Raw genomic sequence first — 17058 nt, 5'->3', positions numbered from 1 at the left:
AAACAATAGAAGCATTCTAAATAATTGCATTGTTTGTAAAGCTGCTTTAACTTTTTGTATACAATAATGAACACTTTGCTATCAGCTATTATAATAATGGATACTTCTCTACAAAGCCTTTAAAATGTTTACTCTGCCTTTGACATTTTATTTTTAAATAGAAATTTCAGTTTGTGTGAGATCTTTTGCTTTTCTGGGTAGTTGGACATTGATTAGAATTGTGGCATTTTATGTATCAGCCAATGAAATTTCTGTTAATGGTCACGACATAGATTTGTCTATGAATGGGCTCTGGAACAGGTTTGTCTTTCCTGGAGAGAATTGGAATTTTCAGCAAGTAGATAAGCAGGAAAAGGGCTTGTAGCACTTAGGATTTTAATGAATTAACAGTGTCCCAGTGGCCGATCAGCTGGGCTTCATCCTCACTCCCTTGTGCTTTGCCCTTTGAAACAGGGAAAGCCTCGGAGAGGGAGAGCATTTTTCCATTCACTTATCAACTGGTGTTTGTATGCGCTCTTGGGGAAAAAATTAGCTTACATTTTTATCCCTCTTATTGTTTCTAATTTTTTAGTTTTGAGTTTGTGAGAGATTTTTTTAAAGTAAATGATAAAATTTCACCTCAACTTTTGAAATGGAGATTCATAACTCAAACTTTAGAGAAGAAAAATACTAAAAATGTGATGTGGACGAAGATCTGTCTTACAGTTAAATCTTTCCTTGGCGTTTCCTGTCTGTCTCCACATAGTTGTCAGACATTTGACCTATTTTTTATAAATGAACATTACTAATATACCTCAGCATTAAATTATCTAATGTAAACACATTGTTGATGCCATTTTCTTTGCTAATATAATATTCACTTGTTTATTATGATTGTTGAATTACTATTGAGATAATAGATAACATACATACCTTGATCTATAATGCATTTTAAAGAAAAATAGAAAATGTTTTAAAATTCTGCTTTCTTCATGTAGTTTCTTAATCATGTATTTTGCCTATTCCACAAAGGAAATAATTTTAAAAATACATGTAAGATTTTCAGTTCCTATTTTTTATTTTTTCTCTTATTTAGAGCTGACCCTGAGCCACACTGTGGAATGGATTTATTTTTTCTCCTACTTTCCTTTCCCGTATATGACGCTATTTTTTCCCTGGTGCCAAGGTCTGTCCTTGAAGTTGTTTTTCAAATAGTGGTGATGGATTTACATTGATCCATCCACACTCTTTGGACCAGTCTCCTGCACTCACTGGACTCCTGGCCATTTAGTGGTTTGCCTCAGAGCCGAGTAAAATGAACTGTTCCACTTGGAGACTTTACTCAGTGGGTCCCAGGTAAATGAAAGTAGCGTTGTCCTCTCAATCATCCTTCCTAACCCTTCTAACAAACCATCAATAGGCCTGAGCCACACTGGCCATTGCTGTAAATATTTATTTTGATGCTCAAATTGTCCCCAGGTTAGTCAATGGATTCTGTAGACATTAGGCTTGCTTCTGGACCCTTTTAAAAAATCCCCTTTGAGCCAAGAATGGTCAGTGGGGTTGAAAAGATAGGCTTTTCAATAAATGGTGTTGGGAAAACTAGGTATCAAGAAAAATTGCACTCCTATCTCATGCCACTCACAAACATTAATTTGAAATGGATTAAAGGCATATATAATACCTGAAGCTATAAAACTCCTACAACAAAACTATAAAGAAAATGTGAGATCTATTTATCTATCTGTCTGTCTATCTATCTATCTATCTATCTATCTATCTATCTATCTATCTATCTATCATCTATCTATTTATCTATCTATCTATCTATCTATCTATCTATCTATCTAATGGAATATTGTGTAGCCATAAAAAAGAAGGAAATACTGCTATTTGTGGCACATGGATGGACCTTGAGTGCATTATACTAAGTGAAATAAGTTAGATAGAGGAAGACAAAGGCTGTATGATCTATGTGGAATCTAAAAAAAGTACAACTCATGGTGGTTGCCAGGGGCTGAGGTAGGGGAAATGGGGTACAAACTTTCAGTTATAAGATGTATGATTTCTGGGGATCTGAGGTACATCATGGGGACTATAGTTAACAATACTGTATTATATAGACTTGAAAGTTGCTAAGAAAATAGATCTCAAACATTCTTCCACAGAGAGTAATCTGACTACCACTATTCTAAGTAAATAGATTTACTTATTTAATCAGTCCCTGCTTGGACTTCCAATGCTGCCTCTCCTCTGCACAGAGGCCCTCCTCACCCTGCTCTGGGCTCTAACACAGCACACTTGACCACACCCCCAATATGGCACTTCTCCCATTCTATTGGACCCTGGCGTCCTACACTGGCAGCTCCCGACTCAGGCACCTTCCTCACCTGCTCAGGCTTTGGCTCGAGACATACAGCTCCCTTGCTTGGTGCCACCTGATGATTTTGGGTCTGAATTTTCTGGGAAAGAAAGGGAACAAAAAGAGAAAGAGTCACCTTTGCATTTAAAACATTCAAGATAATTAAAAAAAACATGCTATTTGACATTCTGTGGCACCCTTTGGGATATCTTGTTTATCTTGATCTCTCTCACTACTATTGAACAATCTATATATATAAAAGCCTAAGCGACCCTTACGACCAGTTGACCAAATGACCAGTCGACTGGTCACTATGCACTGACCACCAGGGGGCAGATGCTTAATGCAGGATCTGCCCCTGGGTGGTCAGTGCGCTCCCACAGTCAACCTCCCGCAGCTGGCCAACCTCCCGCGGTCCCTCCCCTGGCCAGTCGGCCTCGATCAGCCCTGATCACCGGCCAGGCTGAGGGACCCCACCCGTGCACGAATTTGTGCACCGGGCCTCTAGTTTAGACATATTTTCCTCATTTCTCTTTTGAAACACTTTTCTTGCTTGGTTTCTAAGGCAACAGCAAGCCCCAATAAGTTTTCTTTATTAATGACCACCTTTTCCTAATCTTCTGCATTTATTTCTTTTCTTGTGGTCATCCATTAAATAATGATGTTCTCCAGATCCTGTCTCTAGTCCTTTTATCCATGGGAGAGCTACTTACTTGGATTCACCAATGACCTACATACTTTTCACTTGAAAATCTAATTGCTGGGCTAGACTTCTAGATCTCATAGCTTGGAGTCCAGATGGGGCTCCCACATTAGCAGCATAGCCCCACAATAGCATGCATGGCCCCTGAACACTCAGTGCCCTTGGCAAATGAGCTGAAGGTTTATTTGAGGTACAATGAGGTAGCCCATGTTCTCATGAGCATAGGTGTGGACCTCATGTCCAGGCATAAGGTCAGAGCACCACCAAGTTTCACCAATGACTTAGTTACATGGACTAAGTTGGTGATTTGTGGTCCATGAGATGAGATGGCTATTATCATAGGTTACCTAGCATTTTTCAGAATTGAGAAGATGGGTAGTAAGCAAAGTTGTGTGAAAAGAATGTGGACCCAGATTAGGAGAGCCAAAGACAAATTCAGGGGTCTAGAAGAAAGGGCAGGGAGGATGCCCCAGGAATGCTAAAGAGGACAGTGCTGGCATCCTGGGAGATGAGGCATGAGGACTGGGCAAGTATGAGTGCCCCGGGTTAAAAAAATAAAAAATAAAAAGTGATTATTTTATCCAGTCTGGCAGTTTGAGATCAGAATTTACTTTGTCATCATGACCCTGTCTCTGTTTCTCTTTATTAATTGGTGAAATTCTCTTTGTTTTTCTGGAAAGGGAAAAAACTATTTTTCCCAATTTTAGAAATATACAAATATATCCTTTGTGCAAGCAAAGGCTAAAACTGAGATGAAAGTAAGGAATTTCAGCAATATAACAAATTGATGTATTAATCTCAACACAAATGAGAACAGAGAATTTCTGTATCTTACATGGTCCTTGTCACTGTTTTTGATTAATCAATTTTAGATTGTCCCATTTTTCCCCTCAAAGGAATAGCATGTGGTCCATTTTTTAAACTTGTCTGATTGTTTGAATAAAAGATGCTTTTAGAACTACTTAGCATATGCAGAAATGCAATTCTTCTTTTCAGGATTCGGTAATGTAATTGTAACTTTACAGTAGCACATTAATGGGAATAAATAACATATTTTAAGAGAAGTTGAATCGACCAAAGAAGGAATTTTCAAATAATTCTGGCCCTGTCCTCATTTATCTCATGTTGGACATAATCTCAATGATAGAGGAGTAAAGAGAGGGTGAGAGGCCAGATGTGGAGGAAATAAAAAATGAAAAACAAAAGAGGCTGAGCTCATCTCCAGCCCGGGAGGCATCTTAGCGCTGATCGGATTTATCAGAGTTCCCAAGTGTGGTGGTGACAAATCCTTTTTCCTGGCTTCTTGCCTTACACAGGATTAATAAATAATGAGCTCAATATTTTAGGAAAGAATTATTTCATTATCATGTCTTCCTAAAACATTTACTTTGGTTACTAGCCATTATTGATTTATATTTAAAACACTGCACATTATGATAAATATCTATATAAATCTCAGCTTGAAGACAGCATGACACAGCATACATATGCATAATGCATGTCTAATTGGACACACAGATACTGTTTTCACATGAATGATGATCACTTTCTAATATCACCTGACAATTATATTCTTTGTTTTGACTTCATAGATTTGAAAAAGATACCTTGAAAAATATAAATTTCAGAGTATTTTTAGGAAGTTAAATATTCTGATTTCTCCCGTCTCATAGCAGAAAGCATCACTCACAGGATGGGTGGGAGGGGAGGGCATCGGTAGATGGAAGCTAAAAGCAGCTCTAGGCACGCACAGCGAGCCTGTCCTGGCAGGGGGATCCCAGAGGAACCCTGGCTAGATAGTCCTCTTTTCAAATCAGTCTTTCTCAGGGAACAACTGCCACCATTTAGAGATTAGTTATCTCTGCTGATTTATTGTCTGGAATAAAAGAATCACAATTCTCTTCCTAACGAGCAGAAATATTTTATATACTTCTTTGATATTGAAGGGGGAGAAGTAGCCAAAAACATAGATGAATGCAATTGTGTAATATCTAGCAACTACCACTGTGCATCATAAACATTAAGTTCATGATAACTTTCATCCAAAAGTGGGATTAATTTGATCCAAACCAGATGAATGAGGAAAGCAGCTACTGTGTAAATAGTTCGCTTGTTACTTGTCCAGATAGAAAACAAACTAGCTATAAATCATTTTTGGACTATTTAAAAGGCTCTCATAGTTTTGTCAGGATTACATTAATTTTTGGAATTTTCAGAGTGTAATATTTTCCAGAGATAAACTCTGAAGGGTTAGATGAACAAATAGACACATAAAATATTTTAAGCGATACAGCAGCAAATTTCTTCCCTACGCTTTTGCAGTTTTAGGCTGGGACTGCCTTTTTTCTAGGTAATGCTATGAAGGTGTTATTTTAAATAGGTACACAGAAGCTATTTTGTTTGTAGACCCAGTGTTCCATGACACATCCACAGTGGAAGAGGGAAAGCCTTTGTGGTATTTGCTTCAGACCACTATTTCTTGGCTGCATGTCCATGATCTACTTTAGCAAAAGGCAAGCGGTGAAGTTTTCAATGGAGAATGCCATTAGGTAACTGTCTGTCAGTATGTAAATGGTCAGAGTTCCATCTAGGTCCTTAGCCAGATGTCCAGAAACTCACCCTCCCATTCCTTTACATTTAGGGTGGTTAAGAGCAGTAAAGAAGAGAGGAGAAAAGAAGGAGCAGTGCATCTCTTTAGATAAAGTTTGAATCCCTTCCCCTCCAAAACCAAAATTCTTTCGGCAGTACTTATTCCAGCATATCGTTTTCCTTTTTTCCCCCATTTTCTCTGTACTAACTTCCTCTTTTAGGGTTAGTGTCTGTGCTGAATTTTTAACTCCCTCTATTTTCTCTTCCTGTCTTCCCTTGGATTCTGAAGCCTGAGATTTTTTTTCCATTAAATGATAGATTGAATCAGTTCTGTTTCTTATCCCGAGACTTCATATCCACATGCCTTGGGAATAAAGGCAACCAAGATAATGCAGCACCGTTTTATTGAACATCAGAATGAGATATTATCTCGAGACTATGTTCTGTTTTATTCATTTTTGCACGTCTCCCTCTGATGTATGGAGCAGTTAGCACACTGTTTGGCACACGTTAAGAGGCACTCAATAAATAACTGCTGGAAAATGGAGTTCAGGTATACTTGGGTTCTAGCTCCGGCCCTCAGTAGCTGAGCCACAGGGAACTTTTGTTTCCTCTGCTGTAAAACAAGAATAATGCAGACCTTATGTAGTTATTACTGTAACTAAATGAGATACCTTATTTTAGAAGTGCCTTGCAGAGATCTGAGAGCATAGTAGGTTCTCAATAAAGATTCATTCCCTTGTCTGTAGGCTGGTCTCTTCATTTTTCCAAATTGTACTCCTTATTTGTCATAAGAGAATAAGAATATTTCTTGGAACTTCCTCATAGGGTTGTACTGAGGATTAAATAAGTTATAAAGGTATTGAAATCCTTATCAAACAGAGATTAAAAAAACACGAATGGAATTAAAAAAATTAAGAACAACTCTATTGTTGAGAAATTATTTTCAAGGACAGAGTATTTATACTATTAAAAGATGTTCATGCATTTGTGACCTCTTGGTGTCTATATGTATGCCATGGTGGCTAATAGCAGGGTTGTGAGGCAATTCTGTTTGTGTTTGAAATCTGTCTCTAACACTTTCCAAGTATATAATCTTGGGCAACTTTCTAATGCCTTGGTTTCCTCATTGGTGAGATGGCAGCAGTAAGAGAGCTGACCTCATGGGTTGTGGTGATTAAATGAGACAATGTATAGAACATGCTTTGAGCAGAACTTGAGGAGTGCTAAGTTTTCAGTATATGTCAGCTATTGCTTTAAAAGAATCATCTTTTTTTGTGTGTGTATTTTCATTTAAATTAGGAATATGTCTTGACAACTTTAAATGTTGTTCAACTCCTTCTTTTCATTCTCCTCTATGGAAGAAATATCATACCATATTTTGACCCAAACAGAAAGGATGTAAGATTAAAAAAGAAATGGAAGCAATTGGAGATCCTTCACTTCACTGAATTCATATTTTATATAAAAGCTAAGGTGTTTTTTTTTGTGCTTTTAAAATTTATTGTCTGTCATTTTTAACTATTGATGATCATAATAAAATTGAAGATCATTTTGCTGGGAAAAAGAAAAATGTTTTGGACAATGTCTTCTTAGGGGAAATGAACAGAAGTCAGAAATATACATCAAACTGTATAAGCTCAAAAGGGACTTTTGTGGACAAATACTAGGCATTTTACAGAATCTAAGATCAGCTAGGCCATGGGAGCATGCTCAGTCTTTTGTTTCAACTTTTCTTCTCTGTGTGCTAGCTTTACTTACCTCTCCGCAGACCTGTTTCCACTCTCTTGTCTTGAATTTGATTCTCCCTGCCTGCCCGTGTTGTGGGATCATGAGGGAAAATGTGGTTGCCAAGGGACCACCACTGAAAGGTGATGTGAGTTTTAGAAAAAGAAGTTTTAGAAAAATGTGCTGAGCAACACTCGGAGGTTTTTACTGGAGATTTTCACATAAAATAAATATGTAACGTCAAAACAGAAAATCTTTCAGTGTTATAACTTAAAATATTGTTTTTAGATACCCATAATCAGCTACATATATTATTCCAAAATGGCAAGTGCTCATTTGTTTACTGACTGAACATGTATGAGCTTCAGTGTGTGCTTGATCTATTTTGAATGGAAAGCTCAATGCTGTTTAATATTCATTTTATTTTATTTTATTTTTTTATTTTTTTTTATTTTTTCAATTTTTTTATTAAGGTATTATATGTGTACATATCTTACCATTGCCCTCCCCACACCCCACTCCCATATATGCCCCCACCCCCCAGAGTTTTGCATCCATTGGTTATGCTTATATGCATGCATACAAGTCCTTTGATTGATCTCTTATCTCCCCCACCTCTCCCTAACCTTCCCCTTGTAATTTGACAGTCTGTTTGATGCTTTACTGTCTCTGTATCTATCTTTTTGTTCAAGTTTATAATGTTCTTTATTATCCATAAATGAGTGAGATCATGTGGTATTTTTCTTTCATTGACTGACTTATTTCACTTAACATAATGTTCTCCAATTCCTCCCAGGTTGCTGCAAATGATGAGAATTCCTTCTTTTTTATGGCAGCATAGTATTCCATTGTGTAGATGTACCACAGTTTTCTGATCCAGTCATCTGCTGACGGGCACCTAGGCTGTTTCCAAATCTTAGCTATGGTGAATTGCGCTGCTATGAACATAGGGGTGCATATATCCTTTCTAATTGGTGTTTCTAGTTTCTTCGGATATATTCCCAGGAGTGGGATTACTGGGTCAAATGGGAGTTCCATTTTCAGTTTTTTGAGGAAACTCCATACTGTTCTCCACAGTGGCTGCACCAGTCTGCAATCCCACCAGCAGTGCACGAGGGTTCCTTTTTCTCCGCATCCTCGCCAACACTTGTCGTTTGTTGATTTGTTGATGATAGCCATTCTGACAGGTGTGAGATGGTACCGCATTGTTGTTTTGATTTGCATCTCTCGGATAATTAGTGACGTTGAGCATGTTTTCATGTGTCTCTTGGCCTTCCTTCTGTCTTCTTTTGAAAAGATTCTATTTAGGTCTGTTGCCCATTTTTTTATTGGATCATTTATTTTCCTTTTATTAAGTTGTATAAGCTGCCTGTAGATGTTGGAGATTAAACCTTTATCAGTGATGCCATTTGCAAATATGTTCTCCCATGCAGTGGGCCTTCTTGTTGTTTTGTTGATGGTTTCTTTTGCTGTGAAAAAGCTTTTTATTTTGATGTAGTCCCATTTGTTAATTTTCTCTTTAGCTTCCATTGCCCTAGGGGCAGTGTCAGTGAAGAATTTCTTTTGGCATATGTCTGACATTTTGCTGCCTGTGGATTGCTCTAGTATTTTTATGGTTTCCCGTCTTATGTTTAAGTCCTGTATCCATTTTGAGTTTATTTTTGTGTATGGCGTAAGTTGGTGATCAAGCTTCATTTTTTTGCATGTATCTGTCCAATTTTCCCAACACCATTTATTGAAGAGACTGTCTTTATTCCATTGTATGTTCATGCCTCCTTTGTCAAATATTAATTGAGCATAGTGGTTTGGGTCAATATCTGGATTCTCTATTCTGTTCCATTGATCTATATGTCTGTTCTTGTGCCAGTACCAGGCTGTTTTGAGAACAGTGGCTTTGTAATACAGCTTGAAATCTGGTATTGAGATCCCTCCTACTTTATTCTTCTTTCTCAGGATTGCTGTGGCTATTCGGGGTCTTTTTTTATTCCAGATGAATTTTTGGAGAGTTCTTTCAAGGTCTGTGAAATATGCCGTTGGTATTTTAATGGGGAGTGCATTGAATCTATAGATTGCTTTGGGTAGTATGGACATTTTAATGATGTTTAATATTCATTTTAATATTCAACTTAAAAGCCAGATAAAATATAAAAATTACTTGAGTTTTAACAGTGAGCCAGAAAACGATGCATTGCAAAATTCCTACAAATTTTTAAAACCTTAGTATTTCAAGTTGATAATTTGGTTTTTTCAAGTAGAATTTATACTCATGGAGTAGCTACAATAACCCACACATGTAAATTACTGGTTGGCTACATCTTTAGTCTGTCTCCAGATTGTTTCTGGAGGCATCTTAATCACTTCTAGGTTGATGGAAGTTGGCAGACAAGGCATCAGGGAGCTATTGTGGAGTTGTCTGTAGATTTAGGGCCAGAGCCCCTGTTCCTGTCCTGAATTAGGTTCATTGGCAACATTCCCCTCACCACATCTCTTTTCCCCAAACTTTGTTTTAAGAATTTTAAGGTTCCTTTGGATCCAAAGAGCTTAGATTTGGGAAGTGAGTAGAGAAGTCAAGATCTGGGAGGATGAGTGAGAGGAAGAGGAAGAGCAGAAGACCAAGGAAAAGATCTTTAAAATTTGTGAATTTAGATAAGTTTTCATTAGCCTGATAACATCTCAGCACTTTAGCTCATAACCCAGAAATATGTTTATATATATATTTTGTGAAGATATGTGCATGCACTGTATAAAATAAAGCACATGACATTTATCTTTAGTTTTTAGTAGCACTTGCAGTTTGTAACAAAATAATATATGGTTCCTTTGGCTAAAATTACTAATATGAATTTAGCAAGGATTATAGAACATGCAGTTATTTGGCAAGCCTGGAATAAACAAGTTAGCAGATAAGAACTTTAAAATTAAAATGACTCTCCACTGGGCAGCCCAGAATTGAAATAGAATCCTTTGCTCCATCATTCTGAGCCATCACCAGGGTCCATGCATAACCAACTATGATCACGAGAGTGGAAAGGCATGGGTGCACATGGCCGCAGCAGCAGGTGTCGGTGACATTATTACCGAACTGGCAAGAGTCCCTGAGTGTAACCAGCAGGCTCTGGGTGTGGACGACAGGTATCCATGGAAAGTCAAAGTGTTGAGAACTGCCACGCACCTTCTCCAAATGTTAATTGCAACAGAAACCACATGTTTAAGGAGTTATCCTAAAAAACTAAATTTAGCAGACAGAGCCTCTACAGTGGTTTATTTTGCACATTGATTTAATAGATGGTTGATGTCAGGTAGTACAAATAATTGATGATGATGGCAAAATCAGCCACCATGTCCTAAGTTGTGAAAAACCTTTCACCAAGCATTGTAAGAGATGATCATTTAGAAGTTTTCAGGCTGCTTGGAGGAATCATGCATTGGATTATTTGATCTGATACATCTCTTTATGATCGAGCTTATTTTCAAAGAATAAGAGACTTCATAGTTTACTCCAACCTGCAGTTATCTCTGATACCACACACATGACCTTTCAGAATTTTATAGGTTTGATTTCTTTAATCAAGTATCTGATTCTTTGTGGACGAAAACTGAGTCCAGGAAGTTTTCCTTCTTTACATTTATAAAATGAGCATGTAAAATGAGATAACCTATAATTTTAAAAGGTATGTCTTCTAAAAAAAAAGCATCAAAAGTATTGTGAATAGTAACAACCTATCTGCAGAAATTCATGGAAGGAGGCCATATCTTGATTTTGAAAGTCAATCATTTTATATGCTTGGGATCCACCTGGGAAGAACTGAGAATAAGGAAGAATTTGCTACAGGGAATCATGGAGTTGTAAGTAAAACAACAACAAGGAAAAAAATGGGGGCTCTCAAAATTAAAAAAAAAAAAAGAACAAAAAACTATGTCTTGATCTTTTCCCACATGTATTTACTTTAAAAAAATTACTGGTAAGATTTGCTACTGTTAAGAGTAAGCCAAGCTATGGGTCTTACTTTTCATTCTCATTTTAGGTTTTCTTGGACATTGGATTTGTGCCTGAAATTCATTTATATTTACTAAAACCAGTATAGGGGTTTTCTTAGAAGCTTCTGTGATTAAAAGAAGCTATAATTTTAGCTATTTTAGCACTTATAACATTTTTTCCACAACCTCTAAGTTGTTCGAGGCATGTCTATGTATCTGGCACATAGTAAGTACTTTAAAAAGAGTTTATCAAACATACGACTTCTTTTCAGAGAGAATTCTCAGTATTTGAATAGAAAACAATTTCAAAAAGGACTGAAGCCGGAGGGTATGGCCTTGTTCTGATGCCTGCTGCCCAAGTGAACAATTGGGTTGCTAGATCTACTTATAGTAAACAAGACAAATTTGGCCCAAATTAACTCTGTTTTAAAGAAATACTACTTGTTTTAGCTCTGTGCCCTGTTCTGCTGTTTATGTTTCCATTGTCTCTCTTCTTTATGATCTTTTCCTCTTTCCCCTGGTGCTTTGCTTTCTCTTCCTTCTTTCTCCTCTTTCTTCCTATTTTTCCCCTCCCCTTTACTTAATCTCATCCCTTTTTAAAATAGTCATAAAATGAAGTATTTTTAATATTAAACCTTAATTTCTTCTAACATTGTACTAGTTTTACATTTTTGCAAATAAAATTCATTTATGACACTTCCTAAATTATTTCCTCTTTGAATCATTTAAACTTTTTCAAAAATACACACATCTTGTTAAAACAGAAGTAACTAATCAGTATATGTTTTATGTGGAATCCTCTATGATTTTACACATTTAAAGTGACTATTTAGAAAGAGATCATAGAGAGGCTCTTCTACTCCGGGAATGAGTTTTAGGGAATAATAAGCCTAAACCACCGAGTTTCCAAGCTACTTTATAAATAGAACAACAGCAGATACTTTCCGCGGCACCATCTCACTACTTTTCTAATAAATCAATTCCACGTGAGTACATCCATTATTGATTGGAAAGGAAGATTCACATTTCACTTTCTATAGTTCTTTTCAGTAAACAGGTGGGTGGAAACATAGAGAACAGAACAGATGGGGCCAGGAGGCAAGAAGTGATAGCTTGCCAAGATAGAAAAAATATGGAGCGTGTCCTTAGGTTCATGTAAGACTTATGTTTAACTGGCTTCCTCTTCTCACAGCAGTGCTTGATAACCACCCGAGTCCCATTTTATTTAAGCAAAATGGAGAGCCCAACTCTAGGGGAGAATGTCAGCAGGATAATGCTGACCCACATATTCTTCTCTGTAAAACATTTTAGATCCCCTAAATGGAATTTTCCACATGGCAGATGAGAATCCAGCACCTGAGACTCCAATCATAGCAGAGTGTATGGAGGGACATAGTATAGCTCTTTCCTCCACACCACCCACTGAGGTTAGATGAGAAATATCATTTACTCTCATGGCAGAAATTTACTTTCATTAACAGGCCATTTTCAAACACTCTTCCATTGGTTTCTGTAACACCTCGTTCTCTTCTTTTTTTTTTTTTTTCTCTTACTACTCTTTATGGTTTATAAGTAGATTCATTATTTAGCATATATTAATTTTTATTTCATGCAGATCGGCGATCCTTCATTAAGACAAATCTCCCCCATGTGACATTTGATGAACTTTGTTTATACTAAATTTACTCAGGATACAGAGACAATGGGATAAAGTAAATGAAGCTAGTGCTAGGTTAGGGCGGTCCTGAAGTGGTTCAAGTAGAATGCTGTATTGGGTCAGGATTGATGAAAACTGTTTAAATATTTCAATGAAATAAAAATTGAAGTTTTATTTGAAATACGCAAGATGTTGCTCAATATACTGCTTATTTCTTCTGGAAAAGGTAAGGAAGCTGAAGGGAAAGCATTTAGGTAGAAAACATTGTATTTTTATTTGCTGACGCAATCCTAAGAAAGTAAAATGCAAATGGCCACAAAGGATTATAATCTGAATACCAGGCACAGTATTTATCTGTTTGGATTAGATAAACATGAGCCAAAGAGCAATATTTCTACGTGTTTTTGTCTGGGAGCAATTAAATTGGAGTACTGTGTGATTTCTGAAATATGATTATTTTCTAGGTTTTAGCTGTGCCTGCACAGGTCTAGGTTGCCATCCCCTTTCTTGGTGATTTCATCAAATGCTCTAAAATCATTCTGGATCTCTTTCTTGCTCCATAATAAAAATTGTTGTTCTACGCAATATAACAGCTTTAAAGAATAGATATGAGATAAAGAAAATGGAGAAAGCATGCAGAATAGACATAATAGATGGCTCAACCATTAACTATTTGAATAGCTGTGATTTGGAGGAGAGGTTTTTAATCCAGGTAGCATTTATTATTTGGTTGTTATATGGCAGGCATTAAGTTTAGTGCCTCCATACAAATTGCTCTATTTAAGCTCAAATAAGCATTATTATGCAGACGCTATTTATTTTACTATCACATTTCCACTTGTTTTTCAGATAGACAAATCCAGGCACAAGGTAATTCAGTAATTTTCTTGAGGACACACAGTCATTAAGTGGGGCCAGGATTTGAACTTGGGTATTCTGATCACATGGTATTGACTTAAACACTCCGGCTCAGTATTTCCTTTGCCTTGTATGCCTCTGGCCAAGACAAGAAACACTGACCATGGAAGTCACAGCAAGGCAGATACAGGCTGAATATAAAGAACTTTCTAATGATGAGGTCTGTGCCAAGTAGAATGGAGTGCTTTAGAAATGATTGACGTCCACTTAGTTGATGTTCAGTTTAAGATGGAATGAAGATTCATTGGAAACATTGCAGTGGATGTTTTTACGTTAGGCCAAAATTAAATTGTTTTTAAAGCTCTTTTCCTTCCTGTCCTGGAGTGTAAAAAAATTATGTCAATTTTTAGACTTAAAAAACATAAGTCTATTTGTTTCCTTGCCATCAGAAGTAGCGGTCTTTTAAGCATTTTGCACAAAGTGCCCCCTTGACTGGATCTAACTTTCGGTTTCTTTTACAAAGATCTACATTAGGTTTGCAAATGGAGTCTGAACATGGAAGAGGAAAGATAATAAACTTCAAAGCATAGGAAGAAGATGGAGAAAGAGAAGGCCAAAAGCAAAAAAATAAATGAGAACGGATAAGCTTCTCTTCTTGTTAAATTAATAGTTTAGAATTTCTTCTAAATTTCTTAATTAAAATGGGTATCTGTGTACAGATGTTTCTTAGTTTATAAACATAATAGCTTTTAAGAAGTTGTTTGTTATTTCCACTTGTTTTGAAGTTCAAAGTAACTAAGTCAGATTGAAGTCCAGAATATATTTTTATACAATAGGCTAATAAGTGAGTTCTTCAAATATTTGCAATTTTGCTTAGTCTGGCGCAATGGTATCTATCTTGTTCGAGATCTCTTTACAAAGTCAGTCAGTATTCTATATGTTGTTGCTAAGACTAATCTGCATATACTACTTGAACCCATATATCAGATACCAGTTATACTTTTGTAATGAAAATTTTGTCGGTGGTATTTTACTTGACCAGCCTTTTAATTCTCAAACTCCTATATTTCTCCCAAATTAATAGTACTTTTTAATTTTTTTATTTTGTGAATTATCATCACTTGCTAATTATCAGTTGCCTACATACAGAATTTTTCCCAGGTCAAATGATTGACTCTTTATCTTTTAGAAATATTCTTACATTTGAAACACTCACTCTATATCAGTGGTTCTCAACCTTTCTAATGCTATGATCCTTTAATACAGTTCCTCATGTTGTGGTGACCCCCAACCATAAAATTATTTTCGTTGCTACTTCATAACTGTAATTTTGCTACTGTTATGAATCGTAAGGCAGCACTAAGGATGTCCGACTGCTGCTTAGGCCTGGTCCCCATGGGGCCTAAGTCATCAGTGGGACATCCCCCTAGGGCCCCCGGACTGTGAGAGGGCATAGACTGGGCTGACGCCCCCTCCCCCCCCCAGTGCATGAATTTTCGTGCACCGGGCCTCTAGTTTTAAATAAGACACGTGAGCTTCCAGGGATTTTGGTTTCCTGGGGGAGTCCTGGAGCTAATCCCCCATGGATACCAAAGGACAACTGTACTTTGAAAAGGCATTAGCCTAGTGGCATAAGGTAAAATTTGGTATCCATGATCTCCAGATAACAAATTCAGAAATGGCTTCAATTACCTTTTGTTAGTTTAAAATGAACAATCTTTTAAACCAGGCATCCTCAAACTACAGCCCGCGGGCCACATGTGGGTGTTTTTGCCGTTTTGTTTTTTTACTTCAAAATAAGATATGTGCAGTGTGCATAGGAATTTGTTCATAGTTTTTTTTTAAACTATAGTCTGCCCTCCAACGGTCTGAGGGACATGAACTGGCCCCCTGTTTAAAAAGTTTGAGGACCCCTGTTTTAAACAGGGGTAGATCAAAATGGTGTTTACAGAGCCTTCAAGGTCTCTGAAAACTTCCCCTAAATGTGTTTATTTTAAATGTACTTAAACTTAGACATTACTTATGCCCCTAAACCCTTTTCCTAAGCCTTCAGGCACTCTCTTTATATAGTTTACCTATAATTTATTAAAGATTGTTAAAAGTTAACAAGCCTGAAAGTGACAATCCTTAGAAAGAAACTAACTCACCTTTATTTCTGCAGAGATCTGAATGAATATTGCTTCTAAATCTTTTGCTTAGCAACCCAGCACTTACCCTAATATTTTTGACTACTATTCCCTTGGAGAATGATTTAATCATTAAAGGAATATATAAGGTATTCACACTAAGTTTTCTTGTCTTTAACTAGATAATGATTAAGTGTGTTTGGTAATTTGAAAGAAAATGAAATATAAGCAATAATTAATTAAAAGTTTGTTGTTTCTTTTCTTTCCCTCTTAACTTTCTACTTCTTGGGAAGGATATAGGATATAATTTTGTACTTTCTGGCCAGAGCTAGTCTTAATATGATGGATGATCACCTAGGTCAGTGGTTGGCAAACTCATTAGTCAACAGAGCCAAATATCAACAGTACAACGATTGAAATTTCTTTTGAGAGCCAACTTTTTTAAACTTAAACTTCTTCTAACACCACTTCTTCAAAATAGACTTGCCCAGGCCGTGGTATTTTGTGGAAGAGCCACACTCAAGGGGCCAAAGAGCCACATGTGGCTCGCGAGCCGCAGTTTGCCGACCATGGACCTAGGTTAATCAAGAGAAACTGTAAACTTCTCTCAGTAGGTTAACCCAGCATCACTGCTGACTTAGGGAGCCCTTTTCTATCACCAAACTACACTGTCATTTAGACCTTTGAACTTCCCAAACTTTTCAGCATAAAACAGATCTCACTTAAACACATAATTTTTTAAAGGAATTTTTTTATTCCTGAAGTGATAGAAATAATTCCTGTTCACTAACAGGAAATAAATAACATTATTATTATTATTATTATTTTAATTTTTTATTTCAGAGCAGAAGGGAGAGGGAGAGAGAGATAGAAACATCAATGATGAGAGATAATCATTGACTGGCTGCCCCCTGCTCACCCCCTACTAGGGATTGAGCCCGCAACCCAGGCATGTGCCCTTGACTTGAATCAAACTCAGACCCTTCAGTCTGCAGACTGACGCTCTATCCACTGAGCCAAACCAGCTAGGGCAATAAATAACATTTTTAAAGGTACAGCCTGACTATAATAAAAATTA

General features: G+C 36.8%; 1 pseudogene across 1 annotated transcript in view; it reads left to right on the top strand.

Moving 5' to 3' along the window:
* The first annotated feature begins 13185 nt into the window (after window positions 1-13185).
* LOC307105711 (protein SPO16 homolog) overlaps window positions 13186-17058 on the top strand; it is a 28634-nt pseudogene continuing 24761 nt past the window's right edge. Inside the window, exon 1 of the transcript in view lies at window positions 13186-13222. The product of the transcript in view is annotated as a protein SPO16 homolog (transcript). The remainder of the gene's footprint in view (window positions 13223-17058) is intronic.

The sequence above is a fragment of the Cnephaeus nilssonii genome (genome assembly GCF_951640355.1).
Source record: "Cnephaeus nilssonii genome assembly, chromosome: 9".
NCBI classification, from domain to species: Eukaryota; Metazoa; Chordata; class Mammalia; order Chiroptera; family Vespertilionidae; genus Cnephaeus; species Cnephaeus nilssonii.
Note: the sequence above shows the minus strand (reverse complement) of the source record. Positions and strands in the feature narration are given on the sequence as shown.